Genomic DNA, 12,201 nt, shown 5'->3' with positions numbered 1-12,201 from the left:
CACAATATATGCTATTAATATTTTTCCCCCAATTCAATTGTGTCCAGTTATTGGAGACTGCTTAGACACGTCCTTGCAGAATTCAAAATTCTAAGAGAGAAAGCTGTACAGTATTCAATAAAGCCTTCTATTTAAATTTTATTTTCATACTGAACTAGATCAATTTTAGTCATATATTCTTGGAGCAACATATTGAGAACATTAAAATCAAATTGATTTTAGGAGATGGATAGGCTGAGCCTGAGGGGGGGATCAAATGTGTCATCAATCTCCAGTCACTTTGCACCAGGGGTGAAATGCTCCCGGTTCGGACTGGATCGTCCGATCTCGTAGCGATGGCAGCGGGTGGTTCGGAGATCCGGTAGCAAAAATTCCTCCCCCCCCCCACCATGCCCAGCTGAGCCACGCGATCATCAGAGGGTTTGTTTTTTTTCACTTTTAAAAGCATTTTTTCTTCGGTCAAAAGAATGCTTTTTAAAGTTTTTAAAAAAGCCTCTGATGATCAGGCAACTCAGCTGGGATTGTCAGAACCTTTTAAAAGCAATTTTTCTACAACCTCTTCTGCTGAAGAGGTTGTAAAAAAAGCTTTTAAAAGGCTCTAACGATCCCAGCTGAGTTGCCTGATTGTCAGAGCCTTTTAAAAGCATTTTTTTATGTTTCAAAAATGTTTTTAAAAGTTAAAAAAAATTGGCCATGCCCACCCAGTCACATTACCCCCCATCAAGCCACGCCCACAGAACCGGTAGTAACAAATTTTATATCTCACGGTTGCTTCGTACCTACAAGTGATCGAAGTCCAGCCCACCTTGAATTCCATTGACTCTTATCTACCACCAATTTGCTTTGACTGTTACTAGTTCAGATTCTTGCTTAAGGTTGCAATAAACTTTTATATTCATTTGAACTGCCTGGATTCCCCGCTTTCTCATGATTGACACAAACAGATTGATATGCATTTCTTAAAGGTTTTTAGTATTCAAAACTAAAAACTTCTATGCAATTAAATAAAATATAGAACCAATTGTAGAAACAGGTTAGACTAACACTCATATTTTAAAGCTACTATTTTTTTTAGGACACTTGTGAAGAATTACTTCTCAGTGAACTAAATGGCCCTGTTTTGCAAGTCATCATAATCATGGCATTATGGTATTTTTCTTTGGATGGGACAGTTTTAGCATTTACCTCAGTAGTAATTAAGGTATCTCAAGGTCTTTCTAAATACTTATAATGCAACATTTCCATTGATAGTTGTATCTGTAAATAGAGTTATGGATCAGAATAACCTATTCCTGTTCGTTTTATCTTTGTAAAAATAATCACCGCTATGTGTTTTTTAAGTGGAGAAGAAAAAGTCAACGTATTTCCCTTAATATCACAAGCCCACTGAGTTTCTTTTTTTACATTATGATAGTTATTACACTTTTAAAGAAGGAGATCCAGTTGCAGTTCTCATTGTATCTCTCTGTGACCATGCCATATGCAAAGGCCTGTGCAGCCTTCGTAAGCAATTTGAAAAATGTGTTTTGAAGCCTGCAGGAGTATGAATGAGGCACTTGTCTTACACTATAAAGCAACTGCGTCTTTTCTTGGGACTGGGTGGCTACCTAATGAAAATCTCCAGCATGTGCAAAAGGACAGGCTTCTGTAGCCTGTGTGCATTCCTGGTAAGTTAAAAGGGAAAATGATAAAAAGAAATAAATTATATTGTGTCACCTGGCTCTATAGAGATTAGGAAATCAGCTACTCTTTTCTCTCTTCATTTATGAAAAGACAGATTGATTTAGAATCAGAAACTTTATTTTGAAATACAGTAAAAGAGGAGAATGTTAAAAAATAATCATTTTTAGTTTTAAGTAACTGCATATAAAACACATACAAAACTACTGGTATTTAAAATCTAACAAAAAAACAACAACAATCTAACAGAACAAACGGATTAATAGATTAACAGAGTTGAAAGAGATCTTGCAGATCTTCTAGTCTAACACACACACACACCCCGCCCAAGCAGGAGACCCTACACCATTTCTGAGAAATGGCAGTCTAGTCTCTTCTTAACAGCTTCCAGCGATGAAGCTCCCACAACCTTTGAAGGCAACTTCTGTTCCATCGGCTGGAGGCGAGGCCTGAGATGCGGCTGGAGGTAAGGCCGGAGACGAGGCCTAGGGGCGTGGCTGTAGTTTGCCCCCTTTAATGGCGCTTTCCATCAGGTGCTTTTCATCTGGTGTTTTCCATTGTGACATTTGCCATCTACTTTGTATACATCTTCGGTGGCCATCTGTCCCCCCTCCCCCTCGCTTGACTTTGAACATCGAAGGGGGGAAGGATAATCCCCGGCCTGCAGTTGTCGGTCCTCCCCCCTGACTTTCGAACACTGAAGGGGTGAAGGATCGTTTCTGGCCTGCAGTCGCCTCTCTGCCTGATGAAACGCCGGAGAAGACGCCTAGAGAGTTCCTGGAGGTCCAGCCGTTCAGAGGCTGATCGGACACTAGTTAGATCCTATACTAGGACCTACCTAGTGGCACTGAGGGAAGCGAGGCGTTGCTACGCCTCCTCCCTCATTGCGTCGGCAGATAACCGCCCAGCTGCCCTGTTTCGGGTGGCCCGCTCCCTCCTTCACCAGGGGGAGCGGGATGACCCGTTGCAGGGACGTGCTGAGGAGTTTAACGGTTATCTATACGATAAAATCGTTCAGCTTAAGGACGGTCTGGACCAAAATTGTGGCGATTCGGATGGGGCGTCCGAGGGCGGTCTTGGTGATGTTGTCTGGGATGAGTTTGACCCTGTGACTCCCGAGGACATGGACAGGTTGCTGGGTAGACTGAATGCCACCACGTGTTTACTGGACCCGTGCCCCTCCTGGCTGGTGCTGGCCACTCGGGAGGTGACACGAGGCTGGCTCCAGGGGATTACGAGTGCTTCCTTGTTGGAGGGAGTCTTTCCGGCCGCCTTGAAAGAGGCGGTGGTGAGGCCCCTCCTCAAGAAGCCTTCCCTGGACCCGGCTGTTTTAGGTAATTATCGTCCGGTCTCCAACCTTCGCTTCGCGGCGAAGGTTGTAGAGAGTATGGTGGCATATCAGTTTCCCCTGCACCTGGAGGAAACTGTCTATCTAGACCCGTTCCAGTCCGGTTTCCGGCCCGGTTACAGCACTGAGACGGCTTTGGTCGCGTTGGTGGATGATCTCTGGAGGGCCAGGGATAGGGGTTGTTCCTCTGCCCTGGTCCTATTAGACCTCTCAGCGGCTTTTGATACCATCGACCATGGTATCCTGCTGCGCCGGTTGGGGGGATTGGGAGTGGGAGGCACCGTTTATCGGTGGTTCTCCTCCTATCTCTCCGACCGGTCGCAGACGGTGTTGACGGGGGGGCAGAGGTGGGGCCCGCGGGGTCGATCCTCTCGCCCCTTCTGTTCAACATCTATATGAAGCCGCTGGGTGGGGTCATCAGTGGTTTCGGTGTGAGGTGCCAGCTGTACGCTGATGACACTCAGCTGTACTTTTCCACACCGGGCCCCCCCAATGAAGCTATCGAAGTGCTGTCCCGGTGTTTGGAAGCCGTACGGGTCTGGATGGGGAGAAACAGGCCCAAGCCCAATCCCTCCAAGACAGAGTGGCTGTGGATGCCGGCATCCCGGTACAGTCAGCTGAGTCCACGGCTGACTGTCGGGAGCGAGTCATTGGCCCCGATGGAGAGGGTGCGCAATTTGGGCGTTCTCCTGGATGAACGGCTGTCTTTTGATGAACACCTGTCGGCCGTCTCCAGGAGAGCTTTCCACCAGGTTCGCCTGGTGCGCCAGTTCGCCTTTCTGAACCGGGATGCCTATGCCGCGGTCACTCACGCCTTGTGACGTCTCGTCTGGATTACTGCAATGCTCTCTACATGGGGCTCCCTTGAGGGGCATCCGGAGGCTACAGTTAGTCAGAATGCAGCTGCGGGTGATAGAGGAGCCTCGTGGCTCCCGAATGACACCTATCCTGCGCAGGCTGCACTGGCTGCCTGTGGCTTTCGGGTGCGCTTCAAGGTTTTGGTGAACGTCTTTAAAGCGCTCCATGGCATAGGGCCGGGCTATACGGGACCGCCTGCTGCTACCGAATACCTCTCACCGACCGTGCGCTCTCACAGAGGGACTCCTCAGGGTGCCGTCGGTAGCGACAGTGTCGTCTGGCGGCGCCAGGGGAAGGGCCTTCTCTGTGGGGCTCCGCCCTCTGGAACGACCTCCCCAGGACTTCGTCAACTTCCGGACCTCGAACCTTTCGCGAGCTTAAAACTTACCTATTTATCTGCTGGCCTGGGTTAGTTTTAAATTTATGGGTTTTTAAATGGGTTTTAGTTTTAAATTTTAATTGTGGCCAATTTTAATAAGTTTTTTAAGTGTATTTTAAATTGTATTTATATATTGTCTATTTTACTTGGCTGTGAACCGCCCTGAGTCCTTCGGGAGAAGGGCGGTATACAAATTTAATAAATAAATAAATAAAATAAAATCTTTATCTTGATGTTCCGATTTGGCCCCCTCGCCACACTGGGATCAGTGGACTTTGGAGGTAGTAGCTGGCTGTGGACAGGCCTCTGGGCCTGGAACAGCTTGCTTTCGGAGCAGCTGGCGGAGAGGGTGATATGGCAGGCCTCTAAGGAGTAATTATGGACAGGCATCGATGGTGGGGATGGTTTCTATCCAATGGTTTCCTGGACTGGACTTTGGACAGATTGGTGGCTGTCCTTGACTTATTAAGATCTTACAAGGACGTTATTTATGGACTATTTACCATGGATCCCATCTGTCTATCTTCTTCCGTTATACCATCTTCGGCATCCTGTTCCAGCACCTATTGGTCTTATTGGTCAACTGGATACCCACTGGAAGTTCCATCATTTATTAATGTTCTGCCAACCTGGTTTTTTACCATCTTATCATCTTTACGACTCACTTTTCTGCTATCGTTACTCAGCACATGAACTCTTGCGCCTGCGAGTGCCCCGCCTCGCAGGAATGGCCCGTTGTTACCAAGGGCCGGCCTCCATGACGGGTTTTGGGACCCACAGAGGTGGCATCACGAAGAGAAAGAGCCTGTGGGGATTTTAGAGGAATTTTAAAGGGGAGGGCAAGGCGGGTGTTGGGGAAACCCGTCGGGAGGTATGTCCAGTCCTAGCGCGTGCTCACGACACTATTTTAGCTGGTCCGAAGACAGGGGAGGGGTCTGAACAGAGCAAGAGCATTATTCCATCTGCGGTAAGTGGGAGGGGCAGACATGGCGGGCAGGGGCCGTATCGTTCGTTGGGAGCACGTGGTCGATGTTTAAAGGCGATCACGTGCTCCGGCCCCCCAGTCCTTACTCGTTCCCTGGATGGTCAGGATCCTCAGAGCCTGGGTCTACGGCTGATGCTCTGCAATGCCCGGTCCGTGGTTAATAAGGCTCCCCTGATTTGTGTCCTGATTCAGAGGGGAGGCGCGGACTTTATGGGCATTACGGAGACCTGGCTGGGCACAGAAGGGGGTGTACCCCTGGTTGAACTGTGCCCTCCGGGTTTCCGTGCATTCCATCAGCCGAGGACCCAGGGTAGGGGTGGGGGGGTGGCGGTTGTGATTAGGGAAAGTCTGGAGCCGAGGGAGTCCACTGTTCCTCAGATAGCTGGCTGTGAATCCCTCCTTGTGAAGTGGGGCCATCGAAATCAGATGGGGTTGTTGATCACGTACCTGGCTCCTTGCTGCGTGGCCACAGCCCTACCTGAACTACTGGAGGTGCTTGCTGGCGTGGCGGTTGAGATTCCCAGACTTTTGGTCTTGGGATATTTCAACTTGCCATTGGCCTTGTCATCAACAGTGGTTCAGGAGTTCCAGGCCTCCATGACGGCCTTGGACCTGATTCAAGTAACTGATGGCCCTACACTCATCGGGGGAGGGCGCTAGATTTGGTTTTTATCTCTCGTCAGTGGGTAAATGATCTGGATTTAGGAGATATAGTGAAAGAACCGTTGTCATGGTCAGATCATTTTCTCCTTCGCCTAGACTTTCGAACCGCTGCTCACCACCGCAGGGAGACCGAGCCGATGCGTTGGTTCCGTCCCAGGCGCCTGATGGACCCGGAGAGGTTCCTGGCAGCTTGGGCGTTTCCTGAGGATCTTACCCGCGGCACGACTGAAGAACTAGTTGCGGCTTGGGAGCGGGCGGCTGGGGCTTTGGACCGTGTCGTGCCTTTCTGACCTCTGACCCGGCGCAGATCTCAATTGGCTCCCTGGTTCTCCGGGGGCTGAGAGAGATGAAAGCGGAGAAGACGCCTAGAGTGTTTGGAGGTCCAGCCGTTCCGAGGCTGATCGGACACTAGTGAGGTCCTTTACTAGGACCTACCTGAGTGGCAATGAGGGAAGCGTTCCTCGTTTCCACCCTCATTGCATCGGCAGATAACCGCCCGGCCGCCCTGTTTCGGGTGACCCGTTCCCTCCTTCAACAGGAGGGATGGGATGACCCCCTACGGGGATGAGCTGAGGAGTTTAACGGTTATCTATACGATAAAATCGTTCAGCCGTGATGGTTTGGACCATGATTGCGATGATTCAGCCGAGATGACAGAGACTCGTCTTGTTGAGGTTATTTGGGATGAGTTTGATTCTGTGGCTCTCGAGGCGTGGACAGGTTGCTGGGAGGTTGAATGCAACTACGTGTTTACTGGACCCGTGCCCTTCCTGGTTAGTACTGGCTGCTCAGGAAGTGACACGAGGCTGGCTCAGGGATTATAAATGCTTCTTTGGTTGAAGGGTTTTCCCACCGCCTTGAAGGAGGCGGTGGTGAGACCTCTCCTGAAGAAGCCTTCCTGGACCCAGCTATTTTGGGTAATTATCGTCCAGTCTCAACCTTCGCTTTTAGCGAAGGTTGTAGAAAATGGTTGCATGGCAGCTTCCCGGCACCTGGAGGAAGCTGTCTATCTAGACCCGTTCAGTCCGGCTTCCGACCCGGTTACAGCACGGAGGCGGCTTTGGTCGCGTTGGTGGATGACCTCTGGAGGGACAGGGACAGGGGTTGTTCCTCTGCCTTGGTCCTATTAGACCTCTCAGCGGCTTTTGATACCATCGACCATGGTATCTTGCTGCGCCGGTTGGAGGGTTGGGAGTGGGAGGCACCGTTTATCGGTGGTTCTCCTCTATCTCTGACGGTCGAGCAGTGTTGACAGGGGGCAGAGGTCGTCCTCGAGGGCCTCACTTGTGGGGTACCTCGGGGTCGATTCTCTCACCTACCCTGTTCAACATCTACATGAAACCGCTGGGTGAGGTCATCAGTGGTTTCGGGTGAGTTATCATCTGTCGCTGATGATACTCAGCTGTACTTTTCCACGGACCACCCCAATGAAGCGGTCAGTGCTGTCCGGTGCCTGGAAGCCGTGCGGGTCTGGATGGGGAGAAACAGACTCAAGCTCAATCCCTCCAAGACGGAGTGGCTGTGGATGCGGCACCCGGTACAGTCAGCTGCACCCGCAGCTGACTGTTGAAAGTTAGTGGCCCCAAAGGAGGTGGTTCGCAACTTGGCGTCCTCCTGGATGGTCGGCTGTCCTTTGATGAACATCTGGCGGCCGTCACCAGGAGGGCCTTTACCAAGTTTGCTTGGTTCGCCAGTTCGTCCTTCCTTGACCGGGATGCCTTATGCACGGTCACTCACGCTCTGGTTACGTCTCGGCTGGATTATTGCAATGCTCTCTACATGGGGCTGCCCTTGAGGTGCACCGGAGGCTACAGTTAGTCAGAATGCAGCTGCGCGAGTGGTAGCAGGAGCCGTTCGTGGCTCCCATGTAACACCACTGCTCCGTAGTCTGCACTGGCTTCCTGTGGTCTTTGGTGCGCTTCAAGATTCTGGTTACCACCTTTAAAGCGCTCCATGGCTTAGGACCCGGTACTTACGAGACCGCCTGCTGCTACCTTATGCCTCCCACCGACCGTGCGCTCTCACAGAGGGCCTTCTCAGGGTGCCGTCCGCCAAACAATGTCGGCTGGCGGCCCCAGGAGTAGGGCCTTCTCTGTGGGAGCACCAACACTCTGGAACGAACTCCCCTGGCTTCGTCAAGTGCCTGATCTTGGACCTTTCGTCGTGAGCTTAAAACATATTTATTCATTCAAGCAGGACTGGCATAAATAGCTGTTTTAAATTGGGGTTTTAATAATATTTTAAATTTTTAAATGTTTTAATAATCGGCCGCATACTAATAGTTCTTTTTAAATTCTTTTAATTGTATATATTCCGTGTTTTATTTTGGCTGTACACCGCCCTGAGTCCTTCGGGAGAAGGGCGGTAGAGAAATTTAATAAAATAAATAAATAAATAAAATAAATGCTTTTAAAAGTTTTTTAAAAAGCCTCTGATGATCAGGCAACTCAGCTGGGATTGTCAGAACCTTTTAAAAGCAATTTTTCTACAACCTCTTCTGCTGAAGAGGTTGTAAAAAAAGCTTTTTAAAGGCTCTGACGATCCCAGCTGAGTTGCCTGATTGTCAGAGCCTTTTAAAAGCATTTTTTTATGTTTCAAAAATGTTTTTAAAAGTTAAAAAAAAATTGGCCATGCCCACCCAGTCACATTACCCCCCATCAAGCCACGCCCACAGAACCGGTAGTAACAAATTTTATATCTCACGGTTGCTTCGTACCTACAAGTGATCGAAGTCCAGCCCACCTTGAATTCCATTGACTCTTATCTACCACCAATTTGCTTTGACTGTTACTAGTTCAGATTCTTGCTTAAGGTTGCAATAAACTTTTATATTCAATTGAACTGCCTGGATTCCCCGCTTTCTCATGATTGACACAAACAGATTGATATGCATTTCTTAAAGGTTTTTAGTATTCAAAACTAAAAACTTCTATGCAATTAAATAAAATATAGAACCAATTGTAGAAACAGGTTAGACTAACACTCATATTTTAAAGCTACTATTTTTTTTAGGACACTTGTGAAGAATTACTTCTCAGTGAACTAAATGGCCCTGTTTTGCAAGTCATCATAATCATGGCATTATGGTATTTTTCTTTGGATGGGACAGTTTTAGCATTTACCTCAGTAGTAATTAAGGTATCTCAAGGTCTTTCTAAATACTTATAATGCAACATTTCCATTGATAGTTGTATCTGTAAATAGAGTTATGGATCAGAATAACCTATTCCTGTTCGTTTTATCTTTGTAAAAATAATCACCGCTATGTGTTTTTTAAGTGGAGAAGAAAAAGTCAACGTATTTCCCTTAATATCACAAGCCCACTGAGTTTCTTTTTTTTACATTATGATAGTTATTACACTTTTAAAGAAGGAGATCCAGTTGCAGTTCTCATTGTATCTCTCTGTGACCATGCCATATGCAAAGGCCTGTGCAGCCTTCGTAAGCAATTTGAAAAATGTGTTTTGAAGCCTGCAGGAGTATGAATGAGGCACTTGTCTTACACTATAAAGCAACTGCGTCTTTTCTTGGGACTGGGTGGCTACCTAATGAAAATCTCCAGCATGTGCAAAAGGACAGGCTTCTGTAGCCTGCGTGCATTCCTGGTAAGTTAAAAGGGAAAATGATAAAAAGAAATAAATTATATTGTGTCACCTGGCTCTATAGAGATTAGGAAATCAGCTACTCTTTTCTCTCTTCATTTATGAAAAGACAGATTGATTTAGAATCAGAAACTTTATTTTGAAATACAGTAAAAGAGGAGAATGTTAAAAAATAATCATTTTTAGTTTTAAGTAACTGCATATAAAACACATACAAAACTACTGGTATTTAAAATCTAACAAAAAAACAACAACAATCTAACAGAACAAACGGATTAATAGATTAACAGAGTTGAAAGAGATCTTGCAAATCTTCTAGTCTAACACACACACACACACCCCGCCCAAGCAGGAGACCCTACACCATTTCTGAGAAATGGCAGTCTAGTCTCTTCTTAACAGCTTCCAGCGATGAAGCTCCCACAACCTTTGAAGGCAACTTCTGTTCCATCGGTTGGTTGTTCTCACTGTCAGAAAATTTCTTCTTATTTCTAGATTGAATCTCTTCTTGATCAGTTTCCTTCCATTATTCCTTGTCTGGCCTTTGGGTGCTTTGTAAAATAGCTTGACCCCTTCCACTCTGTGGCAGCCCCTCAAATATTGAAATACCGCTATCATGTCTCCCCTGGTACTTCTCTTCACTAGACTAGCCATGCTGAGTAATTGCAACCGTTCATCCTATGTTTTAGCCTCCAGTCCCCTAATCATCTTAGTTAAGTTAGATGGCATTTCTGCTGCTAATACCAAAGTAGTCTGACCCAAAGATGTGCCAATATGCCACAGATGGTATTCAGCAGGTTCTGATCAGTTCTGGAGAACTGGTAGCGGAAATTTTGAGTAGTTCAGAGAACCAGTAAATATCACCTCTGACTGGCCCCACCCCCATCTATTCTCTGCCTCCAGTTTGACTCCAGAGTCCCAGCTAATCAGGAGGAAATGGGGATTTTGCAATAACCTTCCCCTGGAGTGGGGAGGGAATGGAGATTTTACTGTATCCTTCCCCTGCCACGCCCAACAAGTCATGCCACGCCCAACAAGCTACACCCATAGAACCAGAGTAAAAAAAATTGAATCCTGCATATGCATAAATAGAATAGAATAGAATAGAATTTTTTATTGGCCAAGTGTGATTGGACACACAAGGAATTTGTCTTGGTGCATATGCTCTCAGTGTACATAAAAGAAAAGATACGTTCATCAAGGTACAACATTTACAACACAATTGATGATCAATATATCAATATAAATCATAAGGATTGCCAGCAACAAGTTATAGTCATACAGTCATAAGTGGAAAGAGATTGGTGATGGGAACTATGAAACGATTAATAGTAGTGCAGATTCAGTAAATAGTCTGACAGTGTTGAGGGAATTATTTGTTTAGCAGAGTGATGGCCTCCGGGAAAAAACTGTTCTTGTGTCTAGTTGTTCTGGTGTGCAGTGCTCTATAGCGTCGTTTTGAGGGTAGGAGTTGAAACAGTTTATGTCCAGGATGCGAGGGATCTGCAAATATTTTCACGGCCCTCTTCTTGATTCGTGCAGTATACAGGTCCTCAATGGAAGGCAAGTTGGTAGCAATTATTTTTCTGCAGTTCTAATTATCCTCTGAAGTCTGTGTTTTCTTGTTGGGTTGCAGAACCGAACCAGACAGTTATAGAGGTGCAAATGACAGACTCAATAATTCCTCTGTAGAATTGGATCAGCAACTCCTTGGACAGTTTGAGCTTACTGAGTTGGCGCAGAAAGAACATTCTTTGTTGTCCTTTTTAATGATGTTTTGATGTTAGCTGTCCATTTGAGATCTTGCGATATGATAGAACCCAGAAATTTGAAGGTTTCTACTGTTGATACTGTGTTGTCAAGTATTGTGAGAGGTGGAAGTATGGAAGGGTTTTCCTAAAGTCTACCACCATTTCTACGGTTTTGAGTGTGTTCAGTTCCAGATTGTTTTGGTTGCACCACAAGCTAGTCGTTCGACATCTGGTCTATATGCGGATTCGACATTGTCTCGAATGAGACCAATCACTGTTGTGTCATCTGCGAACTTCAGTAGCTTGACAGATGGATCATTGGAGGTGCAGTCATTGGTATACAGAGTGAAGGGGAGTGGGGAGAGCACACAGCCTTGGGGGGTGCTAATTGTACAGGTATTTGATGTGATCTTGCTTAGCTTCACCTGCTGCTTCCTGTTTGTTAGGAAGCTTGTGATCCACTTACAAGTCTGTTCCGGTACCTGTAGCTGGTTTAGCTTAGTTAGAAGAATGTCTGGAATGATGGTATTGAATGCTGAACTAAAGTCTACAAAAAGGACCCTTGCATAGGTCTTTGGAGACTCAAGATGTTGTAGGATGTAGTGCAGAGCCATATTAACAGCATCATCTGTTGATCTATTTGCTCGGTATGCAAATTGCAAGGGGTCTAAGAGCGGATTCGTGATGGTTTTCAGGTAGGAAAGCACTAGCCTTTCAAAGGTTTTCATGACTACAGATGTTAGAGCAACTGGTCTGTAGTCATTCAGTTCCTTGATGGTGGGCTTCTTCGGCACTGGGATGATGGTAGAGCGTTTGAAGCAAGAAGGAACATAGCACATCTCTAGTGATTTATTGAAAATATGGGTGAAGATGGGGGCCAATTGGTCAGCACAGACTTTTAAGCAAGAAGGAGTTATCTTGTCTGGGCCTGGAGC

The sequence above is a fragment of the Ahaetulla prasina genome, chromosome 8 (genome assembly GCF_028640845.1).
Source record: "Ahaetulla prasina isolate Xishuangbanna chromosome 8, ASM2864084v1, whole genome shotgun sequence".
NCBI lineage: Eukaryota > Metazoa > Chordata > Lepidosauria > Squamata > Colubridae > Ahaetulla > Ahaetulla prasina.
The sequence above is the reverse complement of the archived record's forward strand: the minus strand, read 5'-3'. Positions refer to the sequence as shown.